We start from the raw sequence: 25,269 nt of genomic DNA on the forward strand, positions 1-25,269 counted from the left end.
GGTACAGCCTCTACACGCCTAGACTCTATGGCATATCCTGTTTCTCCGAGGCCTGTGCAGCATGTCACTACACCGAATACTATAGGCAATGGTAACACAAGCGTAATTGTTAGTGTATCCAAACATAGAAAAGATACAGTAAAAGTACAGCATTATAATCTTATGGGACCTCTGTCATCTATGCTGTCTGTAGTCAACCAACTCATCCTGATGCAACACATGACCATATTGAATTTTTCTCCCTTATATAAGAATTGTGTAAATAGATTGTCCTAAGTATGTGGCAGCTCAAGGATACCTATCAGAAACACCTTCCTTCCATCTTTCAACTTCACTATTTTTAGTAAATTGGTATTTTATCCTCTTTGCTATCCCCTTAGGTTATAGAATGGGTCCTAGAGTGGGTCCCATAGCTCCAAGAACCACAACTTTAAATAAAGGCAGGAAGAAAAAGGGAATGAGGTATCTGTCCTTTTTATCTAGAAAGAAAACTTCTCAGTCCACCAGCCAACTTCCCCTTAACTCTCATTGGCCTGAACTGGGTTCTATCATCTCCCTTACCTATAAGAAAGGCAAAAAATAAAAATAATAAAAAATAGAAATAAGGGCCAGGCGCGGTGGCTCAAGCCTGTAATCCCAGCACTTTGGGAGGCTGAGACGGGCGGATCACGAGGTCAGGAGATCGAGACCATCCTGGCTAACACGGTGAAACCCCGTCTCTACTAAAAAATACAAAAAAAAAACTAGCCGGGCGAGGTGGCGGGCGCCTGTAGTCCCAGCTACTCGGGAGGCTGAGGCAGGAGAATGGCGTAAACCCGGGAGGTGGGGCTTGCGGTGAGCTGAGATCCGGCCACTGTATTCCAGCCTGGGCGACACAGCAAGACTCCGTCTCAAAAAAAAAAAAAAAAAAAAAAGAAATAAAATAAAATAAAGGTAGAAAAGGTGTTCATGACTTAATTCAACTAACCAATCATGATTTGTCACTTGGGATCAAACACATTGCAAATATTGTTGTTTCCAAAGAAGGTAGAAGTGGGTGTGAAGCAGGTAACTCACACCTCCATCCCGTCAGATCACCATTCTCCACCTTCAGCACCTTGGTCTCAGCCTCTTCTTCCCTCTCCTCTGCTTTTATGGCAAACAGAACATTAAAACTTCTCATTCCTTAAGGCTTAAGTTTTTTTGAGTGAGCTCATCCAGGAAACCATATTGGAAGACTTCAGCCCACAAAAATTATAGCTACCATTGATTAAATGCTTACTATAAACCAGACATTTTGCTATATTTGAATCAGTATTGATAATTCTCACAACAATCCTGCCAAACAGTTAATATCCTCCAAAGTATATAACTTTTTCAGAGTCTCGGAATTGGTTTGCAGTGGAAAATTGGTTTGAACTCCACACCATCTGGAGTACAAAATCTACTCTCTATCCTAACACACCTGCTCTTTTTCTCTACTGAACTCTTATGGAACTTAGAGTATTACCAATACCTCTGTCCTGTCCTGTATTATTCTGTGAAGTATTTATGTGTGTAAATTATACAAAAAGAGTTTCCCTTCCTAGGGGCAGGAAGGTCTTCCAGTTGCCCCAGCCATTTATCTGCAACCATGCCAAACTAACCAAATGAGCTCTATTTATAAGCTTTTACACCCAGTACCTAAAGGGAAAGCTCCTCAGTGAAGACTTGAACTTGATATCCTTGCCTTATCAAAAAATAAAGTCTGCTTGTTAAAACTATGGTGCAGTCGTTCTCAATCCAGGTGTCTAGGGTGGCACCGTGGTGGAGACCAGATATCAATATATTTTTTTACATCCCTTCCAAGTTTTCATGTGCAGCAAAGATTGGATTTCCAAGGTAGGACTCAGCCTCTGCCTGTTGACCTAGCAGTTCAGGTGAGTCTAATGATTCGGCTAGTCTGTGCAACGCTGGCCACATAGAAAACCTTTTTGCAGTAATAGCAGAAACTCTTTCTTGGCTCTGATCATGATGAAAAATTACTCTAGACTTAGGCTTGAGTGTACCAGCAGGGTAGTGGAGTTTTGTAAAACATAACAGAACTAACATCTATAGAATCTTTATTACAACGCAAGTCTTGATACTAAGAACTTTAAATGGCAAATTATGTTCTTCCTCACACCCCTCTGAGGGGAGCGATCTATTTGTATTACCATACTTTATAGACAAAATAATTTCCTATGGTCACAGAGTAAGGAAACGTGGAACAAGGGGTCCAGTCCAGGAAGTCTGACTCCTTGGTCCCTACTGTTAGCTCTCTACAGTGCTCCCTGCTCTAGATTGCATTTGGGTTCCTCAACAGCATCATGAAGTAAGCATTATCTTCTCTACTGAGCCAGAAAAGAGGATGGGAAGTTAGAGGCCAGGATCAGACTGGACCTATGTCTTACAGCAAGGGATCTGATGGAGGAGAAACAAAGACAGACTTTGGAGCTCAGGGGACTTGCAATGCTATGAAGTCAAATAGAACAATCTTCCTACCATGTGTAATCCCTTGCTCTAAGTGCAGAGACTCGACCTTTCATAAAGCACCAATAGTAATTCTTTCTAGATGGCATGATACAGTGAAATAACCTTGGACCTCAGGATCTAACAGAGCTTGAATGTCAGCTACAACACCTATACATGTGCCAAAGGCTAATTATTTTACTTCTGAGCCTCAATATCCTAAATTGTAAAAAGGATAAAAATAAACTCTTCTGTTTCAAATTACTTTGAGAATAAAAGGAGATAATAAACATGGCAGCCCGTAAATAACTGCCTGTCCCTGCTCCCTAAGCAACTCTCATTCAGTTCAGCCATCAAAGGGTTAAGAAAGACAGCTTGAGTACAATCATGAAGTTGGGATATTTTATTTCTGAACAAAGGTTCTATAATTTCAGCTCAGCTATGCCTACACCCAGCTCCTCTCCAAGTTCCTGCAGCCGCCTGTGGGACGTGTAAGCAGATCCAGGGCTCTGCAGTAATGCTCTTTGAAAAAGCATTGTGCTCTAATAAGTCACTTTCCTCTCCTCAGGCGAAGTTCACATGAATTAGACTGCAAGGCACTTTATGCAAAACGTGTGACCTTCACAGGCTCTGATTTGCATTGTCATCGTTCCTTTATTCTTCTAAAGTGCCTTCATTTTGCATAATGCTATAATGTTATTCAGGCTTTGCAGTTATCACTATTTCATTGCTCCAATTATAACCATTTTAGGCAAAGCTATAGATAACCTTCAGAAACCCATGCCTGTGTGATCTTTCATTCACAAGGAGGAAGCAATGAAACTGGACTTAAAAAAAAAAAAAAAAAAAAAACCACAAAGCTCATTTTGAGTGGAAATTTAAAACTCCAAGATTAGCTTCTTTCCCCTTCTTGGGGATTAAGAGAGAGAGTGGTCTGTGTCTCCCATGAAAATCTGTATTACTAGTTAGTTATTACAGGCAAAGCTTACTATTGGAGCAAGCACATTCACCTACGCAGAATCACCCAGTGCCATTGAGGCATAATTTGAGTGTTTCTCACCTTACCGAAGATCTCCCTTCCTGCTGTTCCCATAGATCCCACCCAATGGCAGAAACACCACCCCAAGGCCAAGGATTGGAACCAGTTAATGAACAAACGTCTGTTGGAGACATGACATATTACATTATTTGTTTTTTGTGTTAGTGTAAATGAGACTGATCCTTTCTTCCAATTTAAAGTTGATTGTAGAAAGACAGAGACACAAATTCTGAGGGATAGAGTTGGAGAGGGAGTAAGGAGATGACCCCAAACCGAATGTCAACATTTCCACACTTTGTTAGGGCCCTTGGTTAAAAGTAGATATGCTAAACAGTGGAAGGAAACATTCATTTCTCATATTATTTATCAAATACCTACTATTCACCAGACATCAAATTAAGCAGTAAACAATACAAAATGTACCCATCGTCCACAGGGCTTAGCATCCTAATCATGAGATTACAATGGGCTAGGGAAACATTAAAGGAATTTTGGTAAATCAGAGAGCTCAAAGTTACACAGAATTATATTACATTTCAATGTGGAAAGCATGTGTGGCTCTTTATTTCTCTATTATTTTACGCTCCCTCACTCCAACTTGCTAAATATTTAAAGAAAAATGCTGAAATTAGTCCCTGCTAACTGCAAAATGAATATTATCAATAGTTAAATAATTTATCTCTACTTAGGGCCATCTCTTTGAAATCACTGCTATTTTTCTTGGTCTCCTTCTCACCGGCACTTCCCTAGCTGTGCAGGAATACAGCTGGCATGACCCCATGGTACCATATGGAGGGCAGCTTCCCATGCCTAATCTTTGGGTGTGTGTTGGGAGGCATCTCATCAAGTCTGCTTGGTTTTGCTTCACCCTGGCTCTTCAGTGCCATTGATGCTGACGTCCCTGAATAATAAACTCTTCTCAGCCCACTGGAGTCCAATGGCTCCACCACCCCTTTAATCCCTCCACCAAGATCCTCCTCAGTTCTCATTCTGTCCAAGTCCAAAACTTACTCTAGTCCTAGGTTTGAGTGTGCCAACAGGGTAGTACGATCTTTTGTAAAACATAACAGAGCTAACATCTATAGAATCTCTACTATAATTACAGCAAGTCACTATAATGCTAAGAACTTCATGACTAGTTATCTCCTTCCTTGTACCACTCTTTGAGTGGAACTATCTACTCATATTACCCCATTTTATAGACAAGGAAAAGTCCCTAAGGTCACAAAGTAAGGAAACGTGAAACAAGGCGTCCAGTACAGGACGTCTGAGTCCTTGGTCTCCGCTGTTAGCTCTGTGCAGTGCTTCCTGCTCTAGATTGCATGTGAGTCCCTCAATGGCATTATGAAGTAAGCGCTATCCTCTCTACTAAGGCCAGAAAAGAGGATGGGAAGTTAGAAGCCAGGATCAAGCTGAACCCATGTCTTACAGCAAGGGATCTGATGAAGAAGGGGAAACAAAGACAGCCATTGTATATCAGGAAATGTACAATGCTATGAAGTCAAATTGAAGAACCTTCGTACCTTGTGCAAGCCCTTGCTCTAAGTGCAAGGACTTGATCTTTTCATAAATCACAGATAGTAATTATTTCTAGGTAGTATGATACCATAGAATCCAGACCTCTCTGAGTCATGCCACACCCTCACAGCAACATTGACCCCAGAGGCCATCTCTCAGTGTCTCTTGAAGGATCTCCTCAATCCCACTTTAGTGGGCCCAGTTGCAGTCCCAAGGGCTGGAAACCTAGTTTCCTTCTGCTGTATGTCATCTAAGGAATCTCAGGCCTGCTAATAAAATCATCTCTCTGTGCCAGTCCATCCTCTTAAACCATGCTGGGATCCCATGTGTTGGCTTCTCTGCCTTCTGGTGTACTTTGTGAGTGCTTAGTAGGGAGGTGGTCTAGAGCTCTTTGCTCTAAATAGTCCCCCAATGTAGTCAGCACATCACCGCCTTGAGAGCAGGAGATGTTACAGGTTACAGCCCTGGCTGCCTTTCTCCTCCATCTCTGACATCCTTCTCAGTCCTCTGGGCTCAGAGAGAAGGAGCCTTTCCCTATGTGAGATTCTCCTTCCCCTAAAGAGCACCCAGCCCTCCACTGCCCCTTCCCCGTGTTAAACTAGCAAACAGATGCAGGGAGGCAGAAATGATAAAGTAAAATCAATTGATAGGTACTTAAAAATATTATTCTTTTTATCCTTAAATATCCAGGTTCTCAGTCACCAAGCAGAAATTTTGCTTTCCATTTTGTAGATAAGAAGAAAAGCCAAAATGGAGAAAAATAAAATTGAGGGCATATCCATGCCAATATATCAACACTGCAGGTAAATATCTATCTAGCGTCCATCACTTCAGTGACACTATACTTTGGAAATCTCTCAATCTAACTGTATCTTCTATTTTTCCTTTGAGGGAGGCTCTGCTTGTCCCTGCCCCTTAAGAAGGGGTGTTTCTCCAAGTTCCTTTCCTTGGCAACCTTCTTTTTACTTTTTTCTCTACTACTCTGTGTGTCTGTGTGTGTGTGTGTGTACGTGAGAGAGAGAGAGAGAGACAGAGAGAGACAGAGAGAGAGAGAGAGAGAGAATTCACCCACTTTTCACCCACTCTCAGAACTTAGCCATAATCTTTAAGTATAGATTCAACACATCTTTATACCTTGCCCACTTTTCTGTCTTCTGAATAGTTCTATTTTAAAGGAATGCTGGTTCCTTAAACTGGGCATTCAAAGAACTGAAGACTAGTCTCCATGGTATTGATGTTCTAGTTTCTGTTTAAATCATCCTTTCCTCAAACATCTTACTGTCTCGCCATTGGCCTTCATTCAGCAATCCTCATCATGCTCGTTCCCATAGATTCTGCCTTCTTGGCCTTCCAGTTTTATTCACATGTATTCCTCTCTCCATCTCCCCAGCTCCCTTGCTTCATACCAGTACCTCACCACTTCTCATTGGAATCCTGCAGTGGGGTCAGGTAGGTGAGATAGAGTATAAAGAAAATAGGTTCAGGCTGGGCATGGTGGCTCACACCTGTAATCCCAGCACTTTGGGAGGCCGAGGTGGGTGTCACCTGAGGTCACGAGTTCGAGACCAGCCTGACTAATATGGTGAAACCCCATCTCTAAAATAAAAAAATTAAAAATAAAAAAATTAAAAAATTAGCTGAGCATGGTGGCACATGCCTGTAATCCCAGCTACTCGGGAGGCTGAGGCAGGATAATTGCTTGAACCAGGTAGGCAGAGGTTGCAGTGAGCCAAGATCATGCCACTGCATTCCAGCCTGGGTGACAGAGCAAGACTCCATCTCAAAAAAAAAAAAAAAAAAAAAAAAAAAAAAAAAAAAAAAGAAAAAAAGAAAAAAAGGAAGAAGAAGAAAAGAAAATAGGTTCACATTCCATCTTAGTATCCTGGCATCCTAGATGCTCCAATACCTGGCTCCAAACGGAGTTGTTATCTTATCCCCTACACTCTTACACATTCTCCACAGACTTGCTGAATTTGGCACTCATTCTCCTTGGACATGGGCTTTCCTATTATATGACAGGTAACTTATTTTCTGCACTGAATGAGTTTGCCAAGCCATTTCACTTTTTGCAATATATCTACCAACCAAGACTGTTTTTAGATAATGCCTTTTTTGTGAACCGATTCTTGATCACTGTCTTGTCTGAAGCCCAGTAACCCACGGTTTTCTCGCCTCTACAACTCCCCCTGAGACAGAAGAATGTGTCTTTACCTTGGTGAAACTTTCTTTAATCCCAAAATCCAGGTTAGGTTAGGGCCTCCCACTGTGTTATCTCAGATTTTAGGGGAGAACCCTCATCTCTCTTTGACTTTCTTTTTCTACAGACACCACTGAGAGAAACATATATGGTTTCTTTCTGTATCCCTGACTTCATTCCCATGGAAGAAAGACTGAGCATTTTACTTGTGGGCTGGGGATAAGGGGCTTAGTTCATCTTGACTGCTGCTTTTCTTAGCTCCTCCCTGATCCTCTACCTCCAGAAGCTTGACTGACTGCAGGAAGTATCCATTGTGATCTGCTTTCCACTGGGCAACCATAGCTTCTTCCTTTCCGGGAAGCTTCAACTGTCCCACTCTGCCAGAGTGGGGTAGGCCAAGTACATTGAATGTGCTAGGCTGAATTCTAGGCCGAAATATTGTTGGTAAAACCTCTAGGTGACAGATGTGATATTGCATTTCCCAATCCAGTTTCCATCACTAATAGAGCTGCCATGTTGCTGCCGATGGTTCTCCCCTCGGCCTTTCCACGGACTCAGGACTTCACAGGGAGGAAAAAGCAGTATCTCAAACCTCCTTCGTGATGACATTCAGTATGTTCAATGCCAGTTTCTTTCCCTGTCTCTTCTGTCTAGCTGGTAAATTCCTGTAAGACAGAGACCATGTTCCTTTTCATTTTTGTATCTCTCGTGTCTAGCACAGTATCTAGTTCAATAAATATCTTAACTAAATTGACGGATAGATGAAAACTTTATGCCACCCTTATGGCTCATACTATATCTTATAATAGCAATGCATGAATAAATGGATGAATGACATATGCTCGTATACTGCCTACAGCATATTCTGATTCCTTTCACATGTTGTCTACCAACTCGAACAATCTGCACCTCACAATTTTGCTGTAGGTCTAATGTGGGAGAACACTCGCAGCTCTTTCTCCACTGCTTTTATTTGCCAAGGCTCAGAACACTGGAATTTTGCCAGGGAGGTACAGAACTGTTCAACCCTATCACCCAGAGCCGAATCATCCACAAAGCATCATAGCATCAAAGCTGATGAGAACATCTCATCACCTATATCGTCTTCGCTTTCTGCTTTTCATTTCTGCCTTTGTAAATTTACTATTCTGTCTCTCGCTGCACTTTAAACCATACTCGTGTCTTATTCATCCTTTCTTGTCACCAAAAAGCTGACACAGGCATTCAGGAAACCGGTGTTGTCTATAAAAGAAGAAAACCACTTTTTTTTTTTTTTTGGTTGAATATTTTCCTTCAAACACATGTCCTCTTTTCCAGATATTTAGTTGTACTATTTTTAGCCTGAATTAGGTGTGCTCCTTTCCAGACTTCATTACTGTAAGCAGAGGGAAATACCCAGAATAGGTCCTCAGTTTTAACGGACTAGCCATAGCTTTATTTATTAATTAACCATCTCTATGGACTGAGTTGGTATTTATAACAAAGGAAGCAATTGCTAAGTTGGACTTGGTTTTCATTTCTAGACTTCTGGACCATGGCCATTTGTACAGGGAAAAAAAGCATCTAACAATCCCACAAGATTTTAAACTTAAATTAACTTCTTGCATTAATCATTTACTAGTACTAAATAGACACTGTATATGCTTTCTTATTAGTTACTCATTGCTGTTCAATAAACCACTTTGTAATGTTCTGGCTTTAATAACAACCATGTGTTATATCTCATGAACTTATAGATCATGTGAGAAGTTCTGCTATTCTGGACTAGGCTTGGTTGATCTTGACTGGACTCACTCATGCATTTGTGGTCAGTTGAGTGTTAGGTAGGCAGCTATGCTCACTGTGGCTGACCTTCTAGCTCGTGTGTTTGAGGGTGGCCTGGTGCTGGATGACCTTGGCTGTGCCAATTCAGCAATGCCTTCTCATCCTCCAGCACACTAGTCCAGGCTTGGGTCCATGTAGTTGGCAAGTTTCCAAATCCAAGCAAGCTCACTGAAGAGGAGATGCAGAGACCCTCAAGAACTTTGTAAGGGTCTACTTGAGGAACATTTGCTAACATCCTAGTGATCAAGGAAAAGCACAATTCTGTCCAAAGGCAGAGGGCAGAGACTACAAATTACAGGATAAGGTCAAGAATAACAAGAAGCCAATAAGTGGGGCTATCGATGCAATTAATTTATCACTTTCCAAACCCTCCTTCTGACTTTGTGTACCTCATAAAAACACACGTGTAATGACCTAATTTAATCCTTCTGGAGATAATACTATCATCATCATGAACAATGACAGCCTTCCTAGAGCACTGACCACTACAGTTAAACTACAAAATAAAGGTGATTTCATTGACACAACAACCTATAAAGTAGACAGTAGTATTATTTCACGGTCAGGTGCTTTAACTCCAAACCTCATGGGCTTAAGCATCAGACCAGTCTTCCTATAAAAGCAGTTATGAAATTATGCCCCCTGGAGAAACACATACTATGATGACAGTCTTTTGCCATACTTTGTTCTTACCTCCCAGTAAAAACTCTTTGGCAAAGAGTATATACACCAAGTCTCTTCTTCTTGTGCAAATTATTTGAATTTCCCAGGAGTATGTGAGTATACAAGCATATGTGAAATTGAAAGGTGCAATGAAAAATATAATTCAGGGATCATTCACAATAATGGCTCACAAACCATTTTGTGCCAAGTCCTCAGGCCTTTGGAAACTCTCCAAAGTCTCTCAAATTGTTGCTGGGCAACAACAACAGAAATGGAAGGGAGAAGAATCTGCTTCTGGAAGCAGCCCTCAGCCCTTGGCCCAGCTGTTCTAGGCCTGCTTTCAGGGATCCAGGAAGAAAGTGATGAACCCATGCAAACTTAGGGCAAAACTAACCATATTTAACAGTAGGTGAGAATGCAGAAGGGCAAGGGGAGAAGAGATACCCAGTGCTTAATAAAGAAGCTGTCATGTCTCATGGAGGTTGACTTAGGATACACTTTCATATAATAGACCTTCAACAAAATCCTTGAAGTAAAATTCACTTCATCTAATGAAAATATTATTAGCCTCCGAAATGATCAAGACGGTTCAGAAAGATAGTCATTAGGTTGCTGAGATTTCATCAATAAAGGCTAGGCTATGGGTAGAGAAGGACCTTGTAGACTATATCACAGAGCCTCATGGAAGTTATTTGTCGTGTATGTTTGCTCCATGGCCCCTGGGAGGGCCCCAAGTAACAATCTAGGCCAAGGATTTAAAATTTTTTATGTAAAAGACCAGATGGTAAATATTTTTGGCTTTTCAGGCCATATGATCTGTTGCAACTTTGTACAAAGGCAGCCATAGGCAATACACAAATTAATGTCTATGTCTGTTTTCCTATAAAACTTTATTTACAAAAACAGATAGTGACCAGATTTGGCCAACAGGCTGGAGTTTTCTGACAGCTGGTCTAAGCAGTCAGGAAGTCTGTGAAGATTTGGGGCATGTAGCTGTAAGCAATAGGTCTGGCTTCTGAGCAGGGTGAAAACACTTTTTAAATAATCTGCAATTGTAATCTGTCCAGCATGGTTAAGAATTAAGTATGTGACAACCGGTGGCCTTATGTGACAACCGATGACAGTCAAGAGAAGACCTCTTGTTCCTAGAGGAACAAGACTGACCACAGAAAAGCCTTGTCTGCTCTCAAATTCAGTGCTTTTTTCAGCCAACCAACACTATAATACTTGGAGATCTAAAGGCAGGAAGATGAAGTTAAGTCAATTACTTAAGAAGCACTGAACTCAAAGCAAGGAGAGCTGAGGTCCAGTCCCAGCCTTGCTACTTACTATCTGTATGAGTCAGTTCTTTTAGGACTGTGATCAAGTTTTCCCCAGCTATGAAATAAGGGATTCTGGTGTTTCTCCAAGTGTCATCTGAATCAGAATCATTTAGGTTACTTATCCAAAAGGCAGATTTCTGGGCTCCACCCGAGACCTCTATTGAATTATAATCTCTGAGGTTTGGGGCCTGGTAATATGTATGAACAGCATGAGCTCTGGGGATTTTAAAATCCAGTAAAGTTTCAGACCCACTGGACAAGAAAGATACTATTCTAGCACACCTTCCAGTCCAACGTTCTGGCTTCTCTGAAATCTGGTTAAAGTATATCATCTTCTGTTGTTCTCAGGAAGAAATGCCTGTTAACTATAGCATACACATGAAATTCAATGGAGCCTTGTGGAATTTTGGAAAGAATAACCAGGCTCATCTATATCTCTATTTGGAGAAATGGCTTCTTGGCTTGGGCTAATGTGTTATTTGACAATCAGAAGGGGAAAAAGTCATAATTTCACTCCCGTTTCCTCAGGCCAAAATGCAAATTTAAAACTCATTCCGAATGCCTTTCCAGGGAGGTGGCCACAGCTGATGAAAGACCTCATGCTTGTTGCAACAGGCACTGGTAGCTGAATTTTATCCCTGAAACTGGCATAGCTTCCTTCAGCTCAGCAGAGCAGCTGAAAGGTAAATGGTGCATACACATGTGTGCATGTGTGTATAGTATATATGTGGGGGTGAGAATTATGTTTGTATGTGGGGGTGAGAACATGTGTGTATGTACATGGTGTTTGGTTTGTGATGTGTGTGTGTGTAGTGTGTTCACGTGGTGTGTATATATGTGTATGTCTGGCGTTTGGTGTATCCAATATGGTGTTTGTGTATGCGTATACAGATACATATATATGTATTTGTGTTGTGTGTGGTATACATAGTGCTTTTGTGTTTGTGGCATGCGTATATTGTGGATATATGTGTGCATGGTGTTTGTCATGTGTGTATGTTATATGTGTTTGTTATGTATGTGAGTGTGCCTGGTGATTGTGTGGTGTATGTGTGCTTTGTGTATGGTATACACGGTGTTTGTGTCTGTCTTGGGTGTATGTTGTATGTATATGTGGGAATGTGTGGTGTGTATGGTGTTTATACATGTATGTATATGTTTAGGGAGGGTTGTGGAGGGGGATTGTCAGCCAAGAGAGTCAAGGTTCATAAATTCAATAGGTCCTACTATGTGCCAGCCCCAGGCTAGGTGATGAAAGTACAGAGATAAGTTAGAACAAGTCACTACCATGGAAAACCTCAGAGCCCAGCTTGCAAATTTTCCCGAGTGTTATAAGCCAGGCACTTGCCTCACATCATATTTACAGCAACCCCTTTGAGATAGAGATTGTGATTATTCCCATTTAATATCCAGGGAAGACTGGGACTAAGGAAGGTTAACTATGGAGCACTGTAACAAACCTAAAGAACTTGAACCCAAGCAGGTCAGATTCCAGAGCCCATGTCATTAGCCTCCATCATCACAGTAGCTAACTTTTACTGAGTGCTTTGCATGCTTCACGATCTCATGAAGGTTCTCAGGACAACCCCGTGAGTTAGACACGGTTACCATTCCCACTGTGCCAAGAAATGAATGGCCCAAGGCCACAGAGTCAGTTAACGGCAGAGCTAGGATTCGGACCTTGCTCCAGGTGCCTGCTCCAAGGATTTTTTTCCTTTGTTTCTCAAAGAGAGACAAGCATGGAAATGAATGACAACTCAGAAGGTGCTTGTACAAAGCTTAGAGGAAGGAAAAAAATAACTTTCAAAGGACTCCGGGCAGGGTTTCCTCCAGGAACTGTCATCTATTTTCTTGTACTTACAAACCTGACTCTGGGAGAAATAGCAGAGTCCAAGTTTTGACCGTGACTTTAAAGACCAAGGAAGAGTTTGATGGTTGTAATTTCCTACCTGTTTGATTTGTCCTTGGTTGGACAGGGAGCCGGGAGCCATGTTTTATCTCTTTTTTCCTTTTTTTTATTGAACGTAAATTCCCTCAATGTAATGTAAAATGTCTCTACCAGTCACATCTTTTTATAGTGTCCCCTCTTCCCCAGAAGCTAGAGAGTAGTTAAGGGCAGTCAAGTTTGCATGGATGGAAGCAGGGACCAGGGAATATAAAAGGTTTGTATAAGCGGAATAGTGGAGACCAGGGAGCAAGGGGCTGGGGCATTGGAGAGTCTTATTGTATATTTTGTTCCCAGTTCTGCCAGAGTCTCTAGCCTTCTTTCCAAAGCAACTGGAGATTATTTCATAATACACTCATGAACACACTCATGATTTCACAAAACACTACATGTTTCAGAAACATAGGTCTGACTAAAGCTAAAGTCCCAAAAGATAGTTTTACCCTCACAGGCTTGGGTTTAGCAGCACAGGACATTAATGACTGGAACCAGAAGTCTTAAATGTGTTAGAATTATATTGTACTTGCTATGTAAAAAAAAAACTTTGAAAACAAAATGTATAAAAGAATGATCAAATTTAAATATTTGCAGAAACTGCACCGAAGGCATTTTAGTAGGCCAAATGAATCAACTCCTCAAATCACCTGGAGAGTGTGAGAGTGTATGGGTTCACGGGTGTGTGCACACATCACTTCTGGCCACCTTGCATCTGCATACTTCCAGGGTTGGGAGGTCACTGCTTGCCCAGCAAGCTAATCCACTGTTTTGAAGCTCTGATGGTTAGGATGGATTCCTTTTTTGTTGTTGTTGTTGTATAGCTGTTGTTTTGAGAGAGTCTGGCTCTGGAGCCCACGCTGTAGTGCAGTGATGAGATCTCAGCTCACTGCAGCCTCCATCTCCTGGGTTCAAGCGATTTTCCTGCCTCAGCTTCTTGAGTAGCTGTGCACCACCACACCCGGCTAATTTTTGTATTTTCAGTAGAGATGGGGTTTTGCCATGTTGGCCAAGCTAGTCTTAGAACTCCTGGCATGCTTCAGTCTCCCAATGTGTTGTGATTACAGGCATGAGCTACAGTGTCTGGCAGGATGGATTCCTAATAATATTCACTGTTTGTCCTAGTTCTGACTTCTGAACCTATGCAGAGTCAATTTCAAATACTTTTTAGGGACTTCAAAACATTTTTGGAAGAAAGACATGAAAAGCAAACATGTATATAAGTAAAATGAAGAAATGAAGAAACAAACGGATTTTTCTCCACCTAAGAGCCCACTGATGATCTAATAAATTATTGCCTAATAAATCCCTCTAGGTGATTTCTTTTTATCTGGCTTAAATATCAGTCTTGCTTGTCTTCGGTGCCCATATCCCAAGTCACATGACTCTCTCCCCGGACCCACATGTGTCTTCACACATGCGCACGCGCTGCCAACTGGCAGGCTCAGCAATCCTTGAAAACTCTGATGGATACTGTCCTTAGGTAAAGTGTGATTTCCTCAGGAGACTCCTTTTCAAGTTAACCTTGCTGACTGCTTCAGCCCTGATCCACCACTGTTGCAATTGCTTCATTTCATAACTCCTGGACCCCACTCTCTAACTTATAGCTTGGTACAACACCGAGTCTCGTTGCCATTTCTAGACTGTGTCCCTGTCTTAAACCACTCTTCTTAATGATTAAGTCCACTCCTATCACACTTGTTCTTGGACTGAAGCCTTGATCCCAGGCTCCTAGTTGATGATCCTCCTGACCCCATGACACCAGGCATTTTAACAAACCCAGATTTCATCTCAATCAAGCAATTAAATGCTTATCAAAGAGGCCAATGTTAGATATGAGTTCTAAATTTCTTTTCAAAAAATTAATATGTCAGTATGTTCAATTCTTTGCCTTCTAAGATTTAAACTTAACTTCCTCGTAAAGCAATTTTTTTCAATCACCTACTCCACCCTAACTCACCTGCTCCACCCTAACTCATTCCAATTACCAGGTACCTGCTCTGCCCTGACTTCCACCAAAGCACTCACCCTGTCATTCTCTTCAAATTAGCCAATAGTGCAGTCTAGCCTGTTTAGTTTAGCCTGTGCAGTCTAATGCTAGCCAATAGGAAAATGACACAGCAGCAGGGGCCACATGCGTCAGGGATAAAAACCCCTTCCCCTCCCTTGTCCAAGTGTGCGCTCACCATTGCTGCACCCATAAGGGTGCACCCTTCTATATAAAAATAACTTGCCTTGCTAAAAATTAAAAAATATATAAAAATTAAATTTATATTTCAAATGCTATTTCTTTTGCAACGCCAAAACTTTATATATAACACCAAGAACAGACAGATATGGTCAGTAGCTAAAGACTGCCCCATTCCAATGTATATGTATTGAAATTTACTATCTTCTAGCCTTCATTTCTCAAGTTTTTCCTCCAAAAGCATCTGAAGTAAACTTCCACATCCTTGGCTGAAATTGACTCACATGGCATCAGTTGCACCTGATGCTTTGCTAGCCTGGCACCCTATCAGAAAAGGAGGTGAATTTGACATCAGCTCTTCTTATATTTATGTAATCCATACCACTTCTTGGTGATCACTGCTTCCTTCTTTAAGTGATGAAATTAGATAGATAGATAGATAGATAGATAGATAGATAGATAGATATCGATATATAGATACATAATTATTAATTGTAGAGTTTTCTTGGGGGCAAATATCAGACTTAGATGTCCACCGTAGCATTCATCTTTTCTTCCTTAACATTGAATTTGTGCATCTTCGGTCCCCTGCAGTTCACCTCTGCAGTTCCTCTGAGATTACTCACAGTTAGTGGTTTTTTTTTAATTCTTAGCAGGAAAAGCAGGAGATTTAGACGTGACTTTCAATCTTGTCTCTTACTGAATAATGTATTCAAGGGGGTGACCATGGGCAAATAATTTACTTTCTTTGTACCACAGTCGCCTCAGCTGTAAAATGGATATAACAATATTTGTCTTCTAGGGTTGTTGTGAGAAAGGAATTCAGTAGCATCCCTAAAGTACCTGATGCAGTGCCTGTGTCCTTGCCCCTTGGGAATCAGCTCTTTTTATTTCTGCATCTTGACCTCACGTGGAGCTTCCGCATCTTGAACTCTGTGCTTCCACCGCATTTCCTCACGTATCCTTGTCTCCATGTTCTTCCCTTTCCAGATGGAAGATCATTCTCCTTGACAGGGATGACACATTTTACCAGATGAATACAGCTCTGTTTTCTCGTTGTCATCTGTCAGCATTATGTCTTCTGCCCTGAGCAACGAGTCTCTTTCTCCTTTACTCTTTTTATTGTGAAAGTAGCTTTTAATGAGTCTCACTCTCACCGCCAGTACCCCTTTTATCCTGAGTGTTTTTTACAACTCTCAGTTTATTCACAAGAGCGTATAAAAGGCTTCTTCTGTCCAGTATGCACTCAACGTTGAGGACACTGATGAACAGAGAGACAGGGTCCCTGTTGTCACGCATCTTCTAGTGAGCATTGGCTTCCTGTAGCTGAAGCTGGGTTTAACTTGTACCTCAAATCCTGGGGTGAGTGTAGCACATGATGGAAACAGGATTCCAATCTAGGTGACCTTTCTGCCATATGATGTTGGCACAAAGAACACTTTTTGAGAAGCCTGACCAGCATCAAGGAAATATTATGAAGTGGGCTGTCAGGAGGCCCCATGATCCTCCTTCTGATATCACCTGCCTCCATTCAATAGATTATCAACTAATCCTTATTAAATGATTACTGGCTAGGGTAGTTAAGGTGTAACTGATAACAACTAGGGTACGAATCAGTTCTGGTGAAAATGGAGTGGCTTATTCATATCTATTTCCAGAGAGAGTGAGAAATGACTTAAGTATCTGTCCTTCCATCACTTAACAGTAAGCCTTAATTGAACGTTTCCACAGCCCTCACGCATTAACCTCTAAATACACTTGAACAAAAGATCCTTGTACTCCATGATTACACATGCTTGTGTGATCCACATCCTCATATGATTACCTTATGAATCCCCTCCCTTCTCTATTCATTCTCCACATGGTGAGGTATAAACAGTGCTTTGGAGCAGTGGGTAGGAGAGCTGGGCTACTGTCTCGCTCCTGACCGTTGGGGACATTGCTGCACCATTTCTTCAACTGTAACACGAAGGAGCGGGCCTCCGAAAACCTTAAAAGAAGGTTCTGTTCTAAAGTTCCAAGTGGTTAATTACCCCAGTTTGAGAGACAATTGGCTGTAAACAGAGGTTAGCAATCTGCATCCTGCCCAAACACAGTTAGCTCTGTAGAAAGAGGACAGAGCTCAAGGGGGCTCCCAGGAGGTCTGAGCATTCACCTTCTTGCCTGAGAGTTCACTGACTCATTCAGACAGTATTCCTGGGGAAAAATAGAACTGGACCTATGGCAGGGGGCTTGCAGCCTGGTTCTGTCACTTATGTGCTGTGTGGCTTTAAGGAAGCCATTCACCTCTCTGATCTCTGTTACTTCCTCTGTAAGTCGGGCATAGTGGTACAGCCGTTCACAACAATGGCAAGTGTAGAATTTTCATAAGACGAAAGTATTGATCTGATTTGAAGACAGCCTGGTGGATCTTCCTTGAGTCTGTAATTGTGAAGGTAGCAAGTACAAGCACAGTGAAATTACTTATGTTGCTTGATATTTGAGGTAGCTTTAATGAGGCCACTGAGGTAGGCTGTGTGAGGTCGTGGGACTCAAGGCTCCTCAACTTACCCCCGATGGAACCGTGATTATTCACAGAGCAACTGAGACAATTCAATGTGATTCCATAAACTAAAGTGCCCAGCACGTGCTCAAACAAATAGAACAACATAGTAGTTTTGTATGTGAGCCTGCCTTGTGCCAGACCCCAGGTTAAGCACACATAACTGAAGTCCTTTGTCCTGCAATATGGCACACCGTAAGGAAGCAAGATAGCATTTTATAGAGGCAGCATCTAAAAAAACAATGTAATTCTCTCTTAGGAAATCCAGCCTTAGCTTTTAAAGTTTAAGATCGCTGAGATGATAGAACATTTCAGATGGTTGCTGCATGGCTCAGTCAGCACCTGGTTAATGGTGCCTACAGAGTGGAAGAGTCAGGATGTGTTCATCCAGCTTTAACACTTAGAAACTGAATGCGGGCCTGGCACCTAGCAGGCCCTCAATAAATGTTCAGTCAATGAATGGATGAATTAGTAAGTTAATGTATAAATGGAGAAAAAATATTTTATGAGACCAGTGCTGTGAATTTTCAGTTTCACACTTACTCAATCCACAAGGGAGTCAATCCAGAGGCAAAATTCACGGATTCACGTATCTCTCCTGAGATAACACATGTTGAAATGTCATCGGAATAAAATATGTGAAATTTTTGTCATGGGAGTACTTCCAAGTATTTTGATTTTCTTTTCTTCTTCTTCTTTTTTTTTTTTTTTTTAACTCTTATTTCAGCCCTGGCAAATCCTATTCAGAGATTAAAAAGAAGAACTTCCAGTTGGGCATAGTGGCTCACGCCTGTAATCCCAGCACTCTGGGAGGCCAAGGCAGGCAGATCACTTGAGGTCAGGAGTTGGTGACTAGAGTGGCCAACATGATGAAACCCCGTCTCTACTAAAAATACAAAAATTAGCTGGGTGTGGTGGGGGTGTCTTTAATCCCTGCTACTTGGGAGGCCGAGGCAGGAGAATCACTTGAACCCAGGAGGTGGAGGATGCGGTGAGCCACTGCACTCCAGCCTGGGTGACAGAGTAAAACTTCATATCAAAAAAAAAAAAAAAAAAAAGAACTTCCTAAGTAACAGTAGTCTCTTTTCTCAGTTGGGCATGTATCTGCCTAAATTAAACATGAACATTTTCCTACCTCTGTTGAAACTAGATGTGGCCACATGACATGTTCTGCCCAGTGGGGTGTGAGCAATGTGCTGAGGGTGGCTTCCTGGAATGTCCTTAATGGGAGGGAGCTGTTCTTGCCTTCCCCTTTCTCCTTGGGTGCTGGCTGGAAGGGCCAGCCTGGTTAATGAGATGAACTTGGGAATGGAAGCTACGTGTGAAAGAGTAAAAGCTAGGAAGACTTTAGTCCTGAATATGACTCCTTCAGATGTTGCCTAAGAGAGGAATAAACCTCCATCTTAAAAACAAACTAAACTGTATTTTGGGGTTTTGCCTGGCACATAGTTGAAGCTAACCCTGACTTATAGAGTAACACTCAGAAACTCTGGAAATGCCATTCACACAACATGATCCAACAACATGAACACTGGGTTAGGAGTCAGCAAACTGAGTTCTGAGCTTTTAGCACTATTTAGCTTGTTGATATTCAACAAGTCATTTCCTTTCTTATGATTCAGTTTTCCATTCAGTAGAATACAGGCATTAAATTAGGACTTCCTCTCCGATGTTACCATCCTTAATAATTCTTATAAGAATGTAGCAGGAGCTACTGTATGAAACATCATATCAAGCTTAAGGATTGGGGGAAAAAATCTAGTGTTAAATGCAGTCAATAAATATTTGTTGTGCACCTAACTCATGTCAGGTACTGCAGTAGGTACTAGAAATACGGAGGTGAACTAAACAGATACAGCTCCTGCCCCTGTGAAGGATACTATCTAGTTAAGAGGAAAGGCATTAAAAATATTGCTAAATGCAATGGCAATGAAAGCCAAACTTGACAAATGAGATCTAATCAAACTAAAGAGCTTCTGCACAGCAAAAGAAATTATCAGAGTGAACAGGAAACCTACAGAATGGAAGAAAATTTTTGCAATCTGTTCATCTGACAACGGGCTAATACCCAGAATCTACAAAGAACTTAAACAATTTACAAGAAAAAAGCAAACAACCCCATCAAAAAGTGGGTGAAGGATATGAACAGACACTTCTCAAAAGAAGACATTTATGCAGCCAACAAACATATGAAAAAAAGCTCATCATCACTGGTCATTAGAGAAATGCAAATCAAAACCACAATGAGATACCATCTCACACCAGTTAGAATGGCAATCATTAAAAAGTCAGGAAACAACAGGTGCTGGAGAGGATATGAAGAACTAAGAACGCTTTTACACTGTTGGTGGGAGTATAGATTAGTTCAACCATTGTGGAAGACAGTGTGGCAATTCCTCAAGGATCTAGAACCAGAAATACCATTTGACCCAGCAATCCCATTACTGGGTATATACCCAAAGGATTATAAATCATTCTACTATGAAGACACATGCATATGTATGTTTATTGCAGCACTATTCACAATAGCAAAGACTTGGAACCAACCCAAATGTCCATCAATGATAGACTGGATAAAGAAAAGGTGACACATACACACCATGGAATACTACGCAGCCATAAAAAAGGATGAGTTCATGTCCTATACAGGGACATGGATGAAGCTGGAAACCATCATTCTCAACAAACTAACACAGGAACAGAAAACCAAACACCGCATGTTCTCATTCATAAGTGGGAGTTGAACAATGAGAACACATGAACACAGGGTGGGGAACATCACACACCGGGGCCTGTCTGGGGGGTGGGGGACTAGGGAGGGATAGCATTAGGAAAAATACTTAATGTAGATGACGGGTTGATGGTTGCAACAAACCACCATGGCATGTGTATACCCATGTAACAAACCTGAACACTCTGCACATGTATCCCAGAACTTAAAGTATAATAATAAAAAAATTGCTAAATGATTATAAAATGATTTGTATAAAAAAGAAGTGTGTATGTTATGATACCATGGGTTAGCAGGGCATTACTTGGTTGTGGGAGGAGGGAATCAAAGGAATGCATGCACGAATGCATATTTAAACTGAAATACGAAAACTGAATGAGGCTTAACTAGGTGAAGAGTAGGAAGAAAAATGTGCTAAAAAATCAACTTACAGGAAGCTTAAGAGTTTCATAAGGACAAGTTGATCAAGCTTATGAAGCCAGAAGAAAAGACTCATGGGTTTACTCTTTCCCAGACCTGACCCTGTTACAAATTGATACATCCAAGCAAAATTTCCACCCAATCCTTAACACTTCTGCTTTTCAACTCAGGAAGATATTTTTTCTTGAAGTTGCAACACTGAGCATTTTTAGATAATCACCTTTTCATGTGTACTGCAGTTTTCAATTAACTGTTTGCAAAGCAGGGTTACATGTATAATCTGGGGTAATATAGGCAGTAGATAGTACTATCCTCAGTTACAAGGGCAGAAATGGAAACTTGGTGAGATTAAGCTACATTCATGTGGTCAAACAGTTAAGTGGTGGGACCTGAACTTTCTTCATCTTCTGGCCAGTGTTCTAACCATCTCTCTCTTTCTAGGGCAGAGGTCGTTTGCCCATATAAAAGTGACTATCAGGAAAGTAACTAACTTTGAAAGGAATGTTGGCCAATTAACCCAATAATGCTAGTTGGAGAGATTACGGTCAAATGATTTCTTCATCCAGGATCATTTTAGAGCATTTTGGAATTCAGATTTTGGGATTTGGGATGGTCAACCTGTACTAACTCTTTCTAGAGGGGTGGCCGTGGTTAAACAAGACTGTGCATGGAAAGCTACTGCCTGACACACGCAGGGCCTCTATACCTGTCAGGTGCAATTACTATTGTATGGCCCATCCTTCAAGACTGAGAGCTATGGGGGTACTTCCTTCAAACTGCTCAGATCTCTCAAGGTCTTTCTTATGTGTGCCCCTGGTTTATCTCTATCACAGGATTGACGACAATATATTTTTATTGAATAGTTACATTTCTCTTTACCACAGATTGGCTGAGGAGACAGATGCCATGTCTTCTCTATATTTGTATTTGCAACACATAGCATAGAACTATTTTTATTTATTTGAGATGGAGTTTCGCTCTTGTTGCCCAGGTTGGAGGGCAATGGCATGATCCTGGCTCACTGCAACCTCTGCCTCCTGGGTTTAAGCGATTCTCCTGCCTCAGCCTCCTGAGTAGCTGGGATTACAGGCATGTGCCACTACACCCAGCTACTTTTCTATTTTTAGTAGAGTCAGGGTTTCTCCATGTTGGTCAGGCTGGTCTCAAACTTGCAACCTCAGGTGATCTGCCTGCCTCGGCCTCCCAAAGTGCTGGGATTACAGGTATGAGCCACCGCGCCCAGCCCAGAACTGGTTTTGTAAAAGCTTAATAATGCTCAATGCACCAGATATAACTTCAGAATCAGCTGCTCTTCAAATAGGTGTTTCTGGCTCTTTTTCACTCCAAACTAGGTAAGTCATTCTGTTTTATTCCTCATAACAGCAACACTTTTGCATTTCACAGCTCTATTTACCTTATCAAATCCTTATGCCCCCACTAGACTGGAGGCCCCCTGAAAGAAGCCACTCCATCTGCAGGGCATCTCCCGGTGTCTATCTGCTGAAAGAATACATAAACAGATTGCTGAGACTGCTCTGAGAAATGAACTTACTAGAAATTCAGCAATTGCACTGATAAAACAGTGACACGGGTCTTGAGTGGGTGGCCTGGCCTTGCTCATGCTTCCTGCTTCCTCCAGAGCTCTACGCTTGCACAGCCCAAATACTCTACTCTCTGTGTGGCAAAGCTTTGGAATTTGGCTCTAAAATCAGGGGAAAGGAAGCAGAGGGGCCAGGGAGTCATTTGCAATGACTGTCCTGAGATTCTGTTTCATCATGTGCATGCACTTAGTGACACATCAGGGAACTTTCTTCCAGGAGCAAGTTTTTCTCTTCCCCTCCACTTGTGCATATGTTGAAAGATCACACATACGTTTTCAATGAAGTCACTGACGATCATGGGAAGCCAGCAGTAACAGCTGGTGTGTCCGAATTACCCGGAGGCGATTTAATCTTTTGGCCTCACATTGGGAAAGCAGTTTGAGGAAGGTAGGCTCCTTTAAAACAACAACAACAAAACTGAAGCTAGAGGACAAGAACAACAAGGAGAAATTGTATGGCTTTAGGCAGCTGCTGCTGTTACTAAAAGCTAGGAAAGGAGGCAGGAGGGGCCTGAAGCCTGTGGATGAAAGTGAGGGTTGTTATCAACAGCAGGGTGGCCGGGACTAGCGCTCCTGGGAGAATATCATTTCCTTTGTGGAATGAGATACCAGAAGGCTTCCAACCCCCAGGAAATCAGCCTAGGGCGGTCTGGGATTGAGGATCTTTCTGATCTGTAATGCCTGGACTCATAAACAATGTCAGTATCACCCATGAGAGATGAGTAACAGGAGAGGCACAATTAGCAGGCCAGAGAATCCTGAAAACAGTCATTAAAGTCTTGAAGGATGTGGGCAGCAGTGTGGTACAGCTGTTGAGCATGTCAATTAGGGATTCAGAGGTAGGGTGGGGGAGAGAATGCCATTCCAAGGAGGCCAGCACTTCTCACCCTGACTGCTGGCACGGCAAGCTACTGTAGCATACAACAGGGCCTCTTCCCCCACCGCGCCCCTGACTGAAAAAAGCAAAAGAGAGAAGAGGATCAAGAGGTCCCAGATACAAATTTCCTGCTGCACTTAGAGAGCTACATGTTTAGCCAAGATTTCATGATCAGATTTTTGCACATCAGTTATTAAAAGAAACCATCCTTCAAAAGTAAAGTTTAGTTTTCCCTGAAATTGGAACATCTGCTTAATCAGAAGGAATAGTGCACCAGGAGAAATGACCACCTCTGCTACTACAAGTAATGGTATTGAAAATTTCCTATCATAATTTACTCATTAGTCCAAAAAGCTTTTTTATATAACAGTCACAAAGATAAATAATATCTAGTTCCTGACCTTGAAAAATGCACCAGTAATACAGTAGAGAAAGCCACATAAACAGGTAATTACAATACAATGGAGCATGCGCTGCGATGGCACGCCCACTGAAGATGGGAAGGATCAGGCTGGGCTGGACCTGGAAGGCTGAGAGCAGGAGGGCAGAGGGCAGCAATAAGGAAAGGGAGGATAAAGCTAATGAGGTGCAGAGCAGTCTCCTTGCTGTGTTTTTTGCATATAAACTTGTGTGGTCCTTCACTGCTCCTTAAACATATACTAATTGGTACTTTTCTCCTTTCCTGAAATTTTTCAACCTTCTTTCATTTTTCTTCTCAACAACCTTCCATTCCGATTTTACTCATTCTTGCCATATGCTTCCTGCCTGTGAATGTCAGTGCTGGTGTCACTCCTGATGTGTGAAACGCCCTCCCAAGATTTTAAGTGTCTCAGTCCACCAATCATTCCAATCTTCTACTTTGCCTCTTGATATGGTTTGGCTGTGTCCCCACCCAAATTTCACCTTGAATTGTAGCTCCTATAATCCCCACGTGTTGTGGAAGGGACCCGGTAGGAAATAACTGAATCATAGGGGCAGGGTTTGCCTGTGTTGTTCTCGTGATAGTGAATAAGTCTCATGAGATCTGATGTTTTTATAAAGGGGAGTTCCCCTACACACACTCTTCTTGGCTGCCATCATATAAGATGTGCCTTTGCTTGCTCTTCACCTTCCGCCATGATTGTGAGGCCTCCCCAGTCATGACGAATGGTGAGTCCATTAAACCTCTTTCCTTTCTAAATTACCCAGTCTTGGGTATTTATTCATAGCAATATGAGAATGGACAAATACAACTTCCTATCTCTAAAACCTCCCTCCTGAACTCATGTGGCAAAGGTTTTTGCTTTTATTTATTTTTGCTTGACAATGAACAAGAGAAAATATTAGGTAGCTGAGGAAGTTAATATAGAAGAGGGTTCCTATTTCTTTGCAAATATTTCCAGGAAAGTGACATAACCAGGGCTTTGAAACAAACTGGTTTTTCATTACTATTGCCTCATTGAATACTCAAATCATTTTTACTTGAGGCATACAATAAAGAGCTACATATTGGGTAGTAGTACTTTTTGATTTCAGGATGTTTTAGAAGATTTGGGGTACTTTTATCTCTCAAAATATTTCCCTTTTAGAAATTTGTCACCACCCCACCAACCACCACCATGTTCTTTTTGAGTTGGTCACTTATATGGTCCAACCTGTGATGACACAGGGTTGGGAACATGACTCAAACTGGTCAATCACAGTGTACCATTTTCCTGGCCATAGGGATTGGTTTAGACATGAGGACATGACACAGGCCAGACAAAATCCTGAAGCCATTGACAAAAATGACCGTCTGGTTTATCTGAATCTGCTAACAGCATGTGAAGAACTGGGTTGTAATCTTGGACAGCAGATGGAGAAGATTTAAGTGAGAATCAGCTAACACAGAAAAGCAGGAGGAAAGAGGGAGAGAGAAAGAAAGAGACGAAATGAATTTTTTGTCTTTGAATCCAGCTATG

General features: G+C 41.7%; 1 long non-coding RNA gene across 1 annotated transcript in view; it reads right to left on the reverse strand.

Moving 5' to 3' along the window:
* Positions 1-6,785: 6,785 nt before the first annotated feature.
* Positions 6,786-25,269, reverse strand: part of LOC126961717 (uncharacterized) — a 68,646-nt gene continuing 50,162 nt past the window's right edge. The window contains exons 3-4 of the long non-coding RNA XR_007728397.1: positions 8,319-8,465; positions 6,786-7,888 (exon numbers count right to left, since the gene is read on the reverse strand). This is a non-coding gene — a long non-coding RNA (uncharacterized LOC126961717). The remainder of the gene's footprint in view (positions 7,889-8,318; positions 8,466-25,269) is intronic.

Source organism: Macaca thibetana, chromosome 8 (genome assembly GCF_024542745.1).
Source record: "Macaca thibetana thibetana isolate TM-01 chromosome 8, ASM2454274v1, whole genome shotgun sequence".
NCBI classification, from domain to species: domain Eukaryota; kingdom Metazoa; phylum Chordata; class Mammalia; order Primates; family Cercopithecidae; genus Macaca; species Macaca thibetana.